Source organism: Taudactylus pleione, unplaced genomic scaffold, assembly GCF_031769625.1.
Source record: "Taudactylus pleione unplaced genomic scaffold, aTauple2 ptg000040l, whole genome shotgun sequence".
Classification (NCBI taxonomy): Eukaryota; Metazoa; Chordata; class Amphibia; order Anura; family Myobatrachidae; genus Taudactylus; species Taudactylus pleione.
Window position 1 is genome coordinate 32,906,975 of NW_028284442.1, and position 14,355 is coordinate 32,921,329.

Sequence of the window (14,355 nt, forward strand, 5' to 3'; positions counted from 1 at the left end):
GGCGTGGCCTGACTCAGTAGCGCCGAGCATCTTTTTTCCTTCAGATGCATCTTATTTGCACAGTGATGCGAATAGGATCCACAAGCAGCTTCTGCCAATTCAAATGATATGCAGCATGCCTATATTCTGTGTGCAACTGCGGGTGTATCTGCATGCGAAGCGCTACGTCGCAGTATCACAGCTGCTGACATTGTAGCATAGCATTTTGCATGCAGATACACCCGCACTGGCTCACAGAACATAGACATGCTGCATATCATTTTAATCAGCAGAGGCTGCTTATGCGTTCTATTCGCATCACTGTGCGAATAACACGCATCTGAAGGAAGAAGTCGCACAAAAAGATGCTCGGCGCTACCGAGTCACACAGTGCTCACGCTTTGTGTAACACGACTTGTAGTGTACAGAGGATAGATGGATGTGTGATGTTTTTCTTATAAATTCTTTATTTTCAAATATATTTTTCAATATACATATACAATATGAGAGTAGAAATAAATAGGGGGATATACAAAAGACACCTGTACGACATTCAAATTGCATAGATCCATTAAATTTCAGAAAAATAATACAATAAAAAACATAGTAACATAGTACAAGATAGACACAACAGGGGGGGAGGAACATAAGGAATGATATAGGGCAGAGCAAAGATATCCACTATATAATAAAAGTAAAAGTATGTGGCCATTCAAGATCTAGTTGGTAAATGTATAACCAAAGCTACATATTATAGCCTATCAAAACCGATACTTATACTTGTTCCCGGGGGGTATCAGATCCTTGTAGGAGGAGGAAGTTTTAAAGCCCATCCAACTAAACCATAGTGTCACATACGCAGAGTGTTTTTCGGGGGTCAAGTAAATAATGTTGTCCATTTACATAAAGAAATCTATGCGTTGGAACCATTCCCAGGGTGAGGGAGGTACAGAAGAACGCCAACGGACTGTTATTACCGCTCTGGCTGCATTATTCAGATGTTTGAGTAAAGACTTTTTATATTTAGAAATGGGTATATCTGAGTGCGATAAAAGCCAAAAATCTGGTCCAGTCGGGACAGGTGAGCCCAGAATCTCTGATGCCAAGGCTATAATCTTTCTCCAAAACGGGACAATCAATGGGCAGTCCCACCAGATGTGAAATACCGAACCCCTATGCTGATGACATCGCCAGCAGAGCGGAGACACTCCTGGAGTAAATTGTATGTTTGATTTTGATCTGGCTGTTATGTCACTCAGGTGCTGATGTACAGTAGATAGTTCTACATCAGCACCTGAGTGACATGACAACCAGATTTGCCATGCATTCATGACCCACAAAGTCTTATGCTTCCATTCTGTATGCAGATTCCCTTGCATTTAGTGCTTACAATAATTTTCCTTGGCGGCAAGGTCCTATATGCTGCAGGGGAATGGGTATGAAATACCGTCGGCCGCATGGCTGGCGGTTCGATTCCCGTCAGCGGCAGGCCGACATCAGCAGAGTTCCGAGCAGCGGAAGCCCGACAGCGCTGGAAATCCCGATCGTGGATAGGTGAGTATCTACTAACCTAACCCCCCTAACCCTCCTTAGGGGTGCCTAACCCTAACTTCCCCCCCAAGTGCCTAACCCTAATCCCCCCTCTAAGTGCCTAACCCTAACCACCCCCTTCCCCGCTGCCTAAACCTAAGTCCCCCGGGGGGGTGCCTAACCCTAAGTCCCCCCCGGGAGCCCTAAACCTAACCCTCCCCCCCGCGGCTGTCCGGTCGCGGCGCCCGGCATCACTACGATAGGGATGCTGGGCGCCGGTCTCCCGCCGTCTGGAAATGCGGGCGTCTACATCTAGACGCCCAGCATTTCGCCCTGACAGTCGGGAAGCCGGCTGCCGGTATTTAGGCAGTCGGCTTCCCGATTGCTTCCCGCTGCAGGTATTAGACATTTTTCATTAGGAAGGCAGTCCTTAATTGGAACACTTTCCTTAATTGGAACACTGATAACACTTTCTTGTCACTCACCTTTTGTATATGGGATGTGCTGATTAGAACTTATCTTGATGAGCTTTTAATATATAAATTTTGAAGTACATGTATATTAAGATATGTGCAACACAAAATAAATGTGCCATTTGTGTGGCACACATTTATGTGTATGTTTTGGACGCAAATTCACTCAGCTCTAAATTACCCCCATAGAGCTGTATTCAATTTGAGCCGAGCCGCGATACTTTTTCGCGTCCTGGACTTTTCGCCTACTTCACCTGCTTTGTAGGCGGAAAAGTAACGCGCACGTGCCCGCTTTACCCCGTATTCAATTTGAAAGCACGCGAAAACGGTACCCGGCAAAACTTAAACAAGCGGAAAGTCATGTCAGTTTTGGGGAAATCAGACTGACACCCCCAAAAAGATGCTCTGACATGGGGTTTCCCTATGGTACCCTCCGATTTGGCTTGCTGAAGGTATTTGGTGTTTTTAAACGGGCTCAATAGCTGCTAAATAGCGTTTTTCTATACGTGGTGCACAATGGTATTCAGCAGTATTTTTTCCAGAAAATAAGTTATCCCAGCAAATTTGGGGTACTTGAAAATGGGGGTCAGCATATTTAAAAGTTGCTAAAGTGAAGTTTAAAAAATCGTGAAAAATCCACCTTCTGCAAGCAGCTGCAGTCAAAAAAACACTTGGGGCATACTTGGGTACCCCCCAGAGTCAAGTTCGCTAGTTTTTTACTTTGTTCCCCAACATTTTTTTTTTACACCCCAAAATGAGTGATTTTTTGGGGTGTTCTTAAGTGTTTTTTTTTTTTTTCAATTGACATAGTTTACCTGTCTAAAGGCTGCACGGGGGTTCCCGTAACGTTGCACCCCAAAACCCCAATTCTGCACTTTTTTCCGCCTCCCATTCATAGGCGATACTTTTCCGCCTATTACATTGCGATGACTTTCCGCCTCAAATTGAATACGGGGCTAAACCAAAACAGGCAATAATGACGTCATCAGCGGAAAGGTATCGTGATCTGGACTTTTCGCCTCAAATTGAATACGGACCATAGTTTACAAAACACAAGATGGTACGTGTAGTTAAGGGAGGGGTCATTTGTAAAACCTAAATGCAACTAAACTCATTTGCAAAGGCTAGGCAGATTTAAAAAGTTAAAGCTGGGTACGTACTATGCTTTAAGTTAGTATATTGCCCCGACACGGATTAGAACAGAACCGATAGCGTGCCCATGGGTCGTTCAACATATTGTTGCATCTGCTGTGCTGCAATGAACGATACCATGTTGCTAAATGCAGCATGGAATGACGCATCTCACCATCGTACACAGCATTGTGCAGTATGTATGGTCATTTCGTCGGTTGGGTACACAATCGCATAGTGTGTACCCAGGTTAAGGGTGTCAATCCAATTAGGTGCGAATTGCGAGTTTGTTTCATGAAACTCGCTGATTTCGCACGAATGCGCGCACCCGAGAATTCCCCAATCCAATAAAAAATGCCTATTTGCGGTATTTGCAGCGAAAGTTTGCAAATTGACTACCAAATGCAATGAGAGAAGTGGATGAAAAAGTGGGGAGACCATCCTGCACCCCCCAAAATTGATAATTTTGTTAGCAGGACCGTATAGAATGCTGGGCATTAGAAAAGTACTGAAGATTTTTTAATGGTGACAAATGGCTGATTTATTTACTTTTTAAAATGAAAAAAATAAATAAAAATCAAACTTTTTTCATTTAATCTCAAACTAATTAAACGAGAAATGTAAAAAAAAGGAGGAAAAAAAGGTGATTTTGGGGCACTTTGAAAAATGTAAATAAGATGATTAAAAAAAAATTATTTTTCAATTAAAAAAAATATTGTAATTAAATTTCAGGTGCCTAGACTAACGAAAAAGTAGATTTTCTGGTAATTTGAGGAAACTTTTTTTTTTATTTAACTCCAATAAATGACATGTAATTATTGGACTAATTAATCTATTTGGAAACTTCCAATTGCCTTATCAGTCATTATGAGGGGTGTCCAAGGGGTTCAGCACAGTGGCCTGACATTTTAACCTTAAAATAAAGATTTTCCTTTCCATCTCTCACCCTCAGGGACGTGCAAATGGAATAATGCAAATTCAGTCAGACTGGTTCAGTGCGTGTTGCTAATTGGATTGTTGCAAAGTGAATCCGCCATGTGAATTTGAAGAGAAAATAGTAACTCACACCTCACAATTCACACCTAATCGGATTGACCCCAATGTGTTCACAATTTAATAGTTATTTGTTTAAAAAAAAAACTTAGAACACTTTTGCAGAAAATCATAAACAACATTTGTACTTCTAGTTATGAGCATTTAATGAGACTGGGCTGAGCAAACTGCTGGGACTGTCTTATCGCTTTCCGAGCTCCTGGGTTGCCCCCAGTATCTGTTTAGATGGCAAGCGTATGCGCGATGAAAGAAAGTTCCCTCCCAACCTTTTCACCCCGCGAGCCGTGGGACAGTGTCCATAAAGCAGGTCTGACCGGCCAAAATGGGGATAGTTGAGAAATATGATAATTAAGTGGTGATAATCATACATTTGTGAGGCAGGGAGCTGGAATCTGCGGGGGCAGTCTCCCAGCATCTATTTACTGCTACTTCTCCCTGCGGAACACTAGGCATACTTACCTACTTTGTAGATATGCTTTCCGGGAGCAGCTCCTGCAGGCTGGTTCGCCAGGCAGGGCCGGGCTGGTGACGTAATTAGGCCCCGCTCCCTCATCGCGGACCGGCAAATTCCCCATTAAATTTCCCCATCCTGCCCGATTCACTAGGAAGTGAGCAGGATGTGGGAGATCTGCCTACACTTCAGGGGGTGCGGGGGGCTACCCGAAAAAACGGGAGCCTCCCATGACTTGCGGGAGTGTAGGCAAGTATGACACTACCATACCTCCCAACATTTGAGTTTCACAGGTCGGGACTCTACAGCACACGCTCCCGAAAAGGGGGTGTAGCCTACCCATAAAGGGGCATGGTATATCGGCACGCCCCCGTTTGCATCGCTAATGGGCGTGTCCAACATCTGCAAGATGCTGGGCTGCTCACGGGCATCCTCCCCGCACTGTGAATAGCACGGCATCTATTATCACTCGCTCCCCCCAACTTCCCCCCACCACGGGACACTGTGGCCGCAGGTGGGACAGCGGGACAGTCCCCAAAAAACAGGAAGGTATGCACTACGCTAGGCGGCTGTGACAGTGCCTGAAAAGATGGACTATCTCACCAAAATTGGAATGGTTGGGAGATTTGCTAATATGGCAATAGTAAAAATATTAATGACAATACGGAATAATATGGTGATAATATTAATGTGATGATAATTCTACTACAACTAGTAATAATAAGATGGTGGCAATAATAATAATAATAATAATAATAATAATAAAAACAACAATATGGTGACATATCATCCGGTTACCGCCCTTTTCTTTTGGATGCAAGCACTGCAAGAAAAAATACACATCTATCCATAAACTACAACTCCCAGGGTCCTCCAGCTGCGCTGCAGAAGAATTCTGGGTAATCAGGTGGCATTTTGCTGCAACAATCCACCTGATTACCCAGAATCCCCGTACAGTGCGGCTGGAGGACTATGGGAGTTGTAGTGTATGGCCAGACGTGCAGTCAGCAGCACGGGATGTCATTGCGTTCCCCTAAATGGGAGGTGCCTGCTGCACGTTGTCGGGGGCCACGGAGAGAGCCCGGGGCTGGGCCCTGGTGACACGTGTGACGTCATTGCAGGGCGACTCCAGCATCAGGAAGTGATCAGGGAGCAGTATGCTGGGGACCACCACAGCCATTATAGCAGAGAGACACCGCCCCGGCCGCCGAGTGCCCCCCTGTGATAAGGTAGGGGATGCACGTTGTATAATCTCATGTCTGCAGGGCGGGGGCCGCCATGTGTGTGGGGTGTGCTCAGCACTGACTGGGAGATGGCTGCAGCTGTTCCACCCGCACATCTGTGTATATACACCAGCTGTTGTGTTGCTTACACAGAGTGCTGCTGCACAGAGCTGCTCCCCATCACATATCACTGGAGCAGCTAAATGGTCAATTGCTTCTGATATCAATTGGGTGGGAGTGTGTTATATCACAGCTTGTCCCTGGTATATGACTGGTGTCATTTATGTGCAGCTACATCACCTTTTAGTCAGGTCTAGGGATGGTGATGGAACAGTGGCAGCACTGTAATGGTATGTAGCCATCACAAGGTAACCATTGATGGGTACTTAGTGCGCATGTGAAGTAGAAAGTGATTTTTGGACAGTCGCAGGGGAGCTGTGCTGCGGACATGGCTTCTGGTAATTAACCATCTGATGCCCATTGTAAGCTAGCATGCCATTGTGATATCCATCACAAGCCCGATATCAAATGGAAAAAAAATTCCATTAAATCGGGAACATTGTTGGTTGCCAACCATATCTTTCCGTTGTCCACACCTACCCCCACCCATGAGTTTGAGACCCTCTTTCTTTCCACTCTGCAATTCTACTTTGGGAAGCGCAAATAACATATTGGGTGGGATTCAATTGTTTCAGGCCCCCTTCGCCCCCGATGGAGCTATTCAATTGTTGACGGGTGTGATCAGCTGGCGGCGCCAGCATTTCAGCTCTCACCCACAGGGGGCTGCGAGCAGAAATGTGCAGAAAGTGACCTGTTTGGATGTCCAAACAGCAATTTTTGCGATCACGCCCAGCACTTGGGTCGGGTGAAGCCGTTTTACGCGGCTAAACCTGACTTCATTGGGTGCGATAGTTTAATCAATTGAATCTTGCCCCATGATCTTCTGTCACTTTAGACGGGAGATTGGGCGTGACAATACAATCGAATTCCGCCCATTGTTTGTGTTTTTGTTGGCAACAATGCACTCTCTCAGGGTTCTCTTATTGATGTTTATTAAAAATACACTTTATTTGGAAATATTCCATTTTCTGTCTCTCATTACCTTCAACCCAATTTACAAAAAAAATAATAATCATGAGACGTGTAGTCTCATGATTATTTTTATTTTCTTTGTAACTTGGGTTGAAGGTAATATTCAAGCTCTATATGAAGTTTATCACATTGTATTGAAGTTTTTTTCTTAATGGGGTATACGGATTATTATTATTTTTTCCGGGGGGCTGTCGGATCTCTGTAAACGGCCTAAATTCCTGAAATGCTTTGATGGTTTTCTATCACTTTTCTAGTGCAATTTAGAATTGAAAGTAAATGTATAATGTGTTTGTATAGGCTGCCACACCTTTTGTGTGAATTACACTGTGTTGTTACAGGAACCCCATTATGTGGGTTGTGATCTAGCGCACGGTAACCTGACACTAGGAACACATATCAAACAAACTCAATTGGTTTCTGTTTAATGGATCAGATACTTGTGCAACTGGCTCCTCATGTAAATATGGGCTGTATTGGATTTCTGTTTGACTGCTATCTTAATCTTATGTTTCGATACCATGATAACTTCTGTTCATTTTTTACTTTGAATATGGGTGACAGCTTGTTAGCAGAGTGCCAGTCTCATCAGTCTTCAGTCACTCTTCTCATCACACAGGTCCCCCCCCCCTATATTTATCATCAGAAATGGCTATTTAGCCATAATACAGATTAATTCACATGCTCTAGATTATTTTGGGATTTATTATGGCAAAGTTTGTAAGTTACATAACATTTGATATTGTACTAAATTTTGATCATTCACTTTTTTTTTGGCAATGAATACATGTTTCCAACTTCTGTATTATTTATATGAATATTTCTGTAAATGTGTGAAGATTTTCAAATATTTGCAGTGTTGATTTTTTTTCTCTCATTCATAAACATTTAGGGAGATATATATATTGAATGACCATCTTTAAAAAAAAAAAAAAAAAATCTTTCTGTAATTTACATTTTCATAGGAGTGAATGTAGGCTTCTCTTTTGAAATTGTCACCCTTAACCGGGTCTGTGGAGTTGGTATGCCAAACTTTCAATTTAGAGTCCTCTATTTTACTAGACTCCGTCTGCTTCATATATGGCAAATTAGTCATAAAATTACTGTAGTAAATTTGTAGCAAAAGGCATATTCACCACCACCACCATGTAAATCATCAGGATACTTAAATTGATTGAAAATAAAATCTATTAATTTGATTAAAAGCTACAATTTTGTTTTCTTCTTGTTTTTGACATAACTTTATTGTTCTCCATACAGAGAACAAACCCACCCTGTTGTAATGGACATGATATGGAATGTTCACATTAATCTCTTTTATTTAAGCTATAAAGTGAGAGTAAGAATGATTGGTTAGATACCGTATTTCTCCCAAACCATAAGTCTTAGGGAAATCACACCAGACCAGCGTACAGACTTCAGGTATAGGTCTATGATTTTGGGAACTCCTAGCTGTGGTTGTAATATCAATATTTAGTAAAAAAACATATAACCTATGGTGATGTATTTGATCTCTGTTTATGTTCAGCTAAACCTCGTGCTCAGACAGCAGGGGATATTCAAAAAGCTATGTTACGTGCCAGGTAAGCATCCTTAAGTCATCTACAGTCAGGTGCATAAATATTGGGACATTGACAGAATTTTCATATTTTGGCCTCTATTCACCACCACAATGGCTTTGAAATGAAACAAACAAGATGTGCTTTAACTGCAGACTTTCAGATTTAATTTGAGGGTAATTACATCCAAATCAGGTGAACGGTATAGGAATTACAATGGTTTCTATATGTGCCTCCCACTTTTTAAGGGGCCAAAAGTAATGGGACTATCAACTCAAAAGCTATTTCATGGACAGGTGTGGGCTATTCCCTTGTTATTTCATTATCAATTAAGCAGGTAAAAGGACTGGAGTTGATTCTAGGTGTGACATTTGCATTTGGAATCAGTTGCTGTCGACTCTAAATATGAGATCCAAAGAGCTGTCACTATCAGTGAAGCAAGCCATCATTAGGCTGAAAAATCAAAACAAACCCATCAGAGAGATAGCAAAAACATTAGGTGTGGCCAAATCAACTGTTTGGAACATTCTTAAAAAGAAAGAACGCACCGGAGAGCTCAGCAACACCAAAAGACCTGGAAGACCACGGAAAACAAATGTGGTGGATGACAAGAATTATTTCCCTGGTGAAGAAAAACCCCTTCACAACAGTTGGCCAAATCAAGAACACTCTCCAGGAGGTAGGTGTATATGTGTCAAAGTCAACAATCAAGAGAAGACTTCACACGAGTGAATATTATAGAGCGTACAAGATGTAAACCATTGGTGAGCCACAAAAACAGGAAGACCAGATTAGAGTTTGCCAAACAACATCTAAAAAAGCCATTACAGTTCTGGAACAACATCCTATGGACAGATGAGACAAAGATCAACTTGTACCAGAGTGATGGGAAGAGAAGAGTATGGAGAAGGAAAGGAACTGCACATGATCCAAAACATACCACCTCATCAGTGAAGCATGGTGGTGGTAGTGTCATGGCGTGGGCATGTATGGCTGCCAATGGAACTGGTTCCCTTGTATTTATTGATTATGTGACTGCTGACAAAAGCAGCAGAATGAATTCTGAAGTGTTTCGGGCAATATTATATGCTCCTATTCAGTCAAATGCTTCAGAACTCATTGGACGGCGCTTCACAGTGCAGATGGACAATGACCCGAAGCATACTGCAAAAGCAATCAAAGAGTTTTTTAGGGCTAAAAATTGGAATATTAAGCAAAGGCCAAGTCAATCCCCTGACCTGAATCCGATTGAGCATGCATTTCACTTGATGAAGACAAAACTGAAGGGAAAATGCCCCAAGAACAAGCAGGAACTGAAGACATTTGCAGTAGAGGCCTGGCAGAGCATCACCAGGTATGAAATCCAGCGTCTGGTGATGTCTATGCGTTCCAGACTTCAGGCTGTAATTGCCTGCAAAGGATTTGCAACAAAGCATTAAAAAGTGAATGTTAGATGTAGGATTGTTTAGTTTGTCCCATTACTTTTGGCCCATTAAAAAGTGGGAGGCACATATAGAAACCGTTGTAATTCCTACACCGTTCACCTGATTTGGATGTAATTACCCTCAAAATTAAATTTGAAAGTCTGCAGTTAAAGCACACCTTTGTTTCATTTCTAAGCCATTGTGGTGGTGAATAGAGGCCAAAATGTGAAAATTATGTCAATGTCCCAATATTTATGCACCTGACTGTATATGCAGACATAGACAAAAGGCATTGTTTACCAATCTCTTCTCCATGTAATTGCCTTTCCTGCTCACAGGACACTATAAGAGATGTACATTTTAATGAAACTACACTAGCCCCCCTCTGGTTTCCTGAGAGTGATTTAATGAAAAACCTTTCATGTGCCCTACATTAAATAAACTGATATTCCTAGACCCCCCCCCTTATGTGGATGATAAATGCCACAGGATGACAGAACCTATCAAAAGGGCATTCAGATTTCCTGCCCTCAATGACCTTACATAAAAATAGTTTACCTAGAGTTATAATTTGAGCAATAGTTGAAATATTATTATTAATGGAAGATATTTTCAGCTCTACAATGCCCTGAACATCAAACGCTTGCAGTTTAGTTCCAGAGCATTTCAACTTTACTTCACCAAGAAGCTACAGTTTTGTTTTCAACAGAACGTTATAGATCTCTAAACAGAAAAACAACTGCATTGCTGGTGCATTTGTTTTTCTTTCTTGCTTTCAATAACATTTGATAGTTTTCTCCTCCTGTTATTTTAGTGTTTATTTTCTGCGAGATAATGGTTCAGGCTCGTGCTCACAGACACATGACAATGATTTGCAGGAGCGCCTTGGAATAATGAATCATACACACCTGTACATGCGATAATGAGAACACAGATATGACAATTCTACATTTTAGCCAGAGGCTGTATATTTTTTCAGACTCCACAGCACTGCCCTTAATGTTCTGGTTAACCCACATGCAAACAACTCAAAAGCAGTTTATTGTTTGGTTTTTTTTATATAAAACTTTGCACTTGCCAAACTAGGGACTAAATCATTGTCATTATTTTGATTAATTCTTATACTAAATTTTCATACTCCTTAGAGCTGATTCAGTTAGCCAGGTAATGTCTGTTGGTACCTCACACAATAATAATAATATTAGTGTAGTAAAACATTGTATCCCATTGAGGTAAGAGAAAAAATAACAAGTACTGCAATATCTGAAACTGTCCCCATATATGCAGAACTGTACTTGTAAAACCTGGTAGTTATTTGTAAAATGATAGTTGAAACGTAATATATGTACATTTATAGGATCAGACCCTTTCTCACCCTGGATGCTACGAAGACCCTCATCCACTCACTGGTCATCTCCAGGTTGGGCTACTGTAACCTCATCTTAGGTAGGAATCAGGGATGCCAATCACCACTCCAATCTGACCTCAACACTGCTGCTCGGCTCATCTTCCTTTCCAAACTTTCTACATCTGCCTCCCCTTTCCTACAGGCCCTACACTGCCCCCCCCCCCCCCCTACCCTTCAGAACCCAATTTAAGGTTCTTACACTCACCTACAAAGCTCTCACCCATTCCTCTCCCATTTACATCTGTCCTCATCTCACTTCACACTCCAGCCCGACCACTTTGCTCAACAAATGCACGCTGCCTCTCCTGACATCTGATTACTTCGTCCCATTCTCGCCTCCAAGATTTTGCCTGTGCTGCTCCCTACCTCTGGAACTCTCTCCCTCTCAGACTTTACACCTCTCTACAAATCTTAAAACGGGCTCTCAAGACTCACTACTTCATCATAGCCTTCCAGCACTCATCCTAACCTGCTGCTCCATGCTACTTCCTCTCTGTCTACCCAATCTGTGTCACCCCTGTCTGTCTGCCCCTCCCCTGTAGAATGTAAGCTCTGATGAGCAGGGCCCTCTTCCCTCATGTACTTCTCCTTCTCTTACTTATACAATATTCTACTCCGATCCACCTACAAGGGCACCTAACACTTTGTAGCTTACGCCCTGCTGCTTGTTAAGAGTTATGATCACTAATGCAGCAATGTTTATAAACCATGTTCTTGTCCTACGTTGTATTGTACTGTAAGTCACTCTTTTCTTGTTCACTCATTTGTTCATGTAAGGCGCTGTGGAACCCTTGTGGCACCATATAAATAAAGGAGAATGTGTATGTTTTTCCCTTGTAGGGAAAAAAAATAAGTCATCCCAAATTTATAAATTGTCAGTAAAAATACACCCATAAAGGGTGTTCCCACAGCGAATTGAATCGCGCAGCACGCTTAATTGAATTTCCCCCCCCTATGTGTATGTAATATTATATTTTTTTTACTTGCATACCTATATTGTTGTGAGAAACTATACTCTTACAAGTCTGATAATTTTGTCCCTATATGTAAAAACGCGATCATCTCACAAAGTCCTAAACTTAAGAGTTTGTCACACTAGACTGCATTGTTCAAAGTAAAATTGTGTAATCCATCTTACATGTGGAGGAATTCTATTGGTTTATTGCGGTCGCAGCTCCTGTCTAAAGTGATGGGAGCGATTCAATTATTTGTTCCGCAAGTGCTGTGGGTGCCCATCAGTATTGTGTATGTTGTGCCATAAATGCAGAGGATTAGTCACGTAAAGTTATTTCTCCTGTGCAAGTGCCAGTTAAGGTGCCCAAAATCCAGGCTTAATGCGGTTAAGGCCGTATTTTGGGCAGTTTTTTTGCTTGCCCCCCGTGAGAGATGCAAGCAGAAATTAGCGATAAGTAATGGGCGCCTGCCACACTCACACCCGATGGCACAAACAGTTGAAATAGTTCGTGTCACTTTAGACGGGAGCTATTGGCGCCCAAAAACAATTGAATTCCCCCTTGGGGGGGAATTCAGTTTTTTTTCACGCCCTCTCGCACCCGATCTTCCGTCTAAATAGACGGGGCCATATTTAATTGTTTTGGGCTCCCATTACTTATCGCGCCCAAATGCACCACGTTTAGACACGTAATGCAGCTAAACACATCTAAAATAGGTGCACTGCGTTTGAATTGAACTAGGGATAAGCGGGCTGGGATTTCCAAAATCCGAGCACCCCTGATCCGAGCCGGGAACCGAGTCAGGCTCGGGTTTTCCCGCCTGGCTCGGAACTGAAATCGAGGCAAAACGTCATCATACCCCTGTCGGATTCTCGCGGTTTTTGGATTCTATAAAAAGTCCCGCGATCGCTGCCATTTTTCATTCCGGCTGTGGAGCGTACGTGCAGAGGGAGGGAGCTGGGAGCTGTTGGCTAGTGTTGTGTGATACACTACATACTGGGCTGGCTGTCTACTGTTGTCCATACATAGGGGCTGGCTACTGTTGTCCATATAGGGCAGTGTTGGCTAACCTTGACACTCCAGCTGTTATGGAACTACATAACCCAGCATGCACTGCTACAGTTTTGCTATTAGGGCATGCTAAAACTGTGTCAGGGCATGCTGGGATATATAGTTCCACAACAGCTGGAGTGTCAAGGTTAGCCAACACTGATATAGGGGCTGGCTGTTGTCCTGTCCATAGGGGCTGGCAGAGGGAGGGAGCTGGGAGCTGTTGGCGACTGTACTGTTGTGATAGTAAATAAAAATAATAAACTTAGTAGTACACTACTTATATAGTTATATACATTACAATACTGGGCTGGCTGGCTACTGTGAAGAGGGAGGGAGGGAGCTGCGAGCTGTTGCTGATGCAGGCTGGCTACTGTTGTCCATATATATAGGGGCTGGCTGTTGTCCTGTCCATAGGGCTGGCTGTAGTACTGTGTTCAGGGGATGCTTGTCCTTCAGGGGTGCTCTCTTCACCCCCAACCACCAGTGTTAAAAAAAAATTATTTTCTGTGTGCATGCCGTGTTAGCCAGCCACACCTGTCATCGGCATAGGTAGGTGCGCAGAAGTGCTGTGCTCCTATCAAGGGGCTGCTGTCCAAAAATACAAATAATTTTTACAGGTGCTGTCCTGTTTGTTGTGGTATAGGCTGCTGCCCTTCTTCAATTTTGTACAGGGGCTGTCCTGTGTGGTGCAGGGCTACGCTGCCCAAAAATATATAATACAAATAATTTTTCAGGGGCTGTCCTGTGTGGTGCAGGGCTACGCTGCCCATAATACAAATAATTTTACAGGTGCTGTCCTGTGTGGTGCAGGGGTACGCTGCCCATAATACAAATAATTTTACAGGTGCTGTCCTGTGTGGTGCAGGGGTACGCTGCCCTTCAAAAAAAAAAAAAAAAAACCTTTTACAGGGGTTATTCACTCCATAAAAACAATGGAGGATAAAATAGGGGAAGATGAAGAACCACTTCCTCCTAGTGCTGAAGCTGCTGCTACTAGTCATGACATAGACGATGAAATGACATCAACAT

General features: G+C 42.7%; 1 protein-coding gene across 1 annotated transcript in view; it reads left to right on the forward strand.

Annotated features, from left to right (window-relative positions):
- Positions 1-5,590: 5,590 nt before the first annotated feature.
- MTMR4 (myotubularin related protein 4) overlaps positions 5,591-14,355 on the forward strand; it is a 90,946-nt gene continuing 82,181 nt past the window's right edge. The window contains exon 1 of the mRNA XM_088455299.1: positions 5,591-5,846. The gene's annotated coding sequence lies outside the window, so the exon portion shown is untranslated. The remainder of the gene's footprint in view (positions 5,847-14,355) is intronic.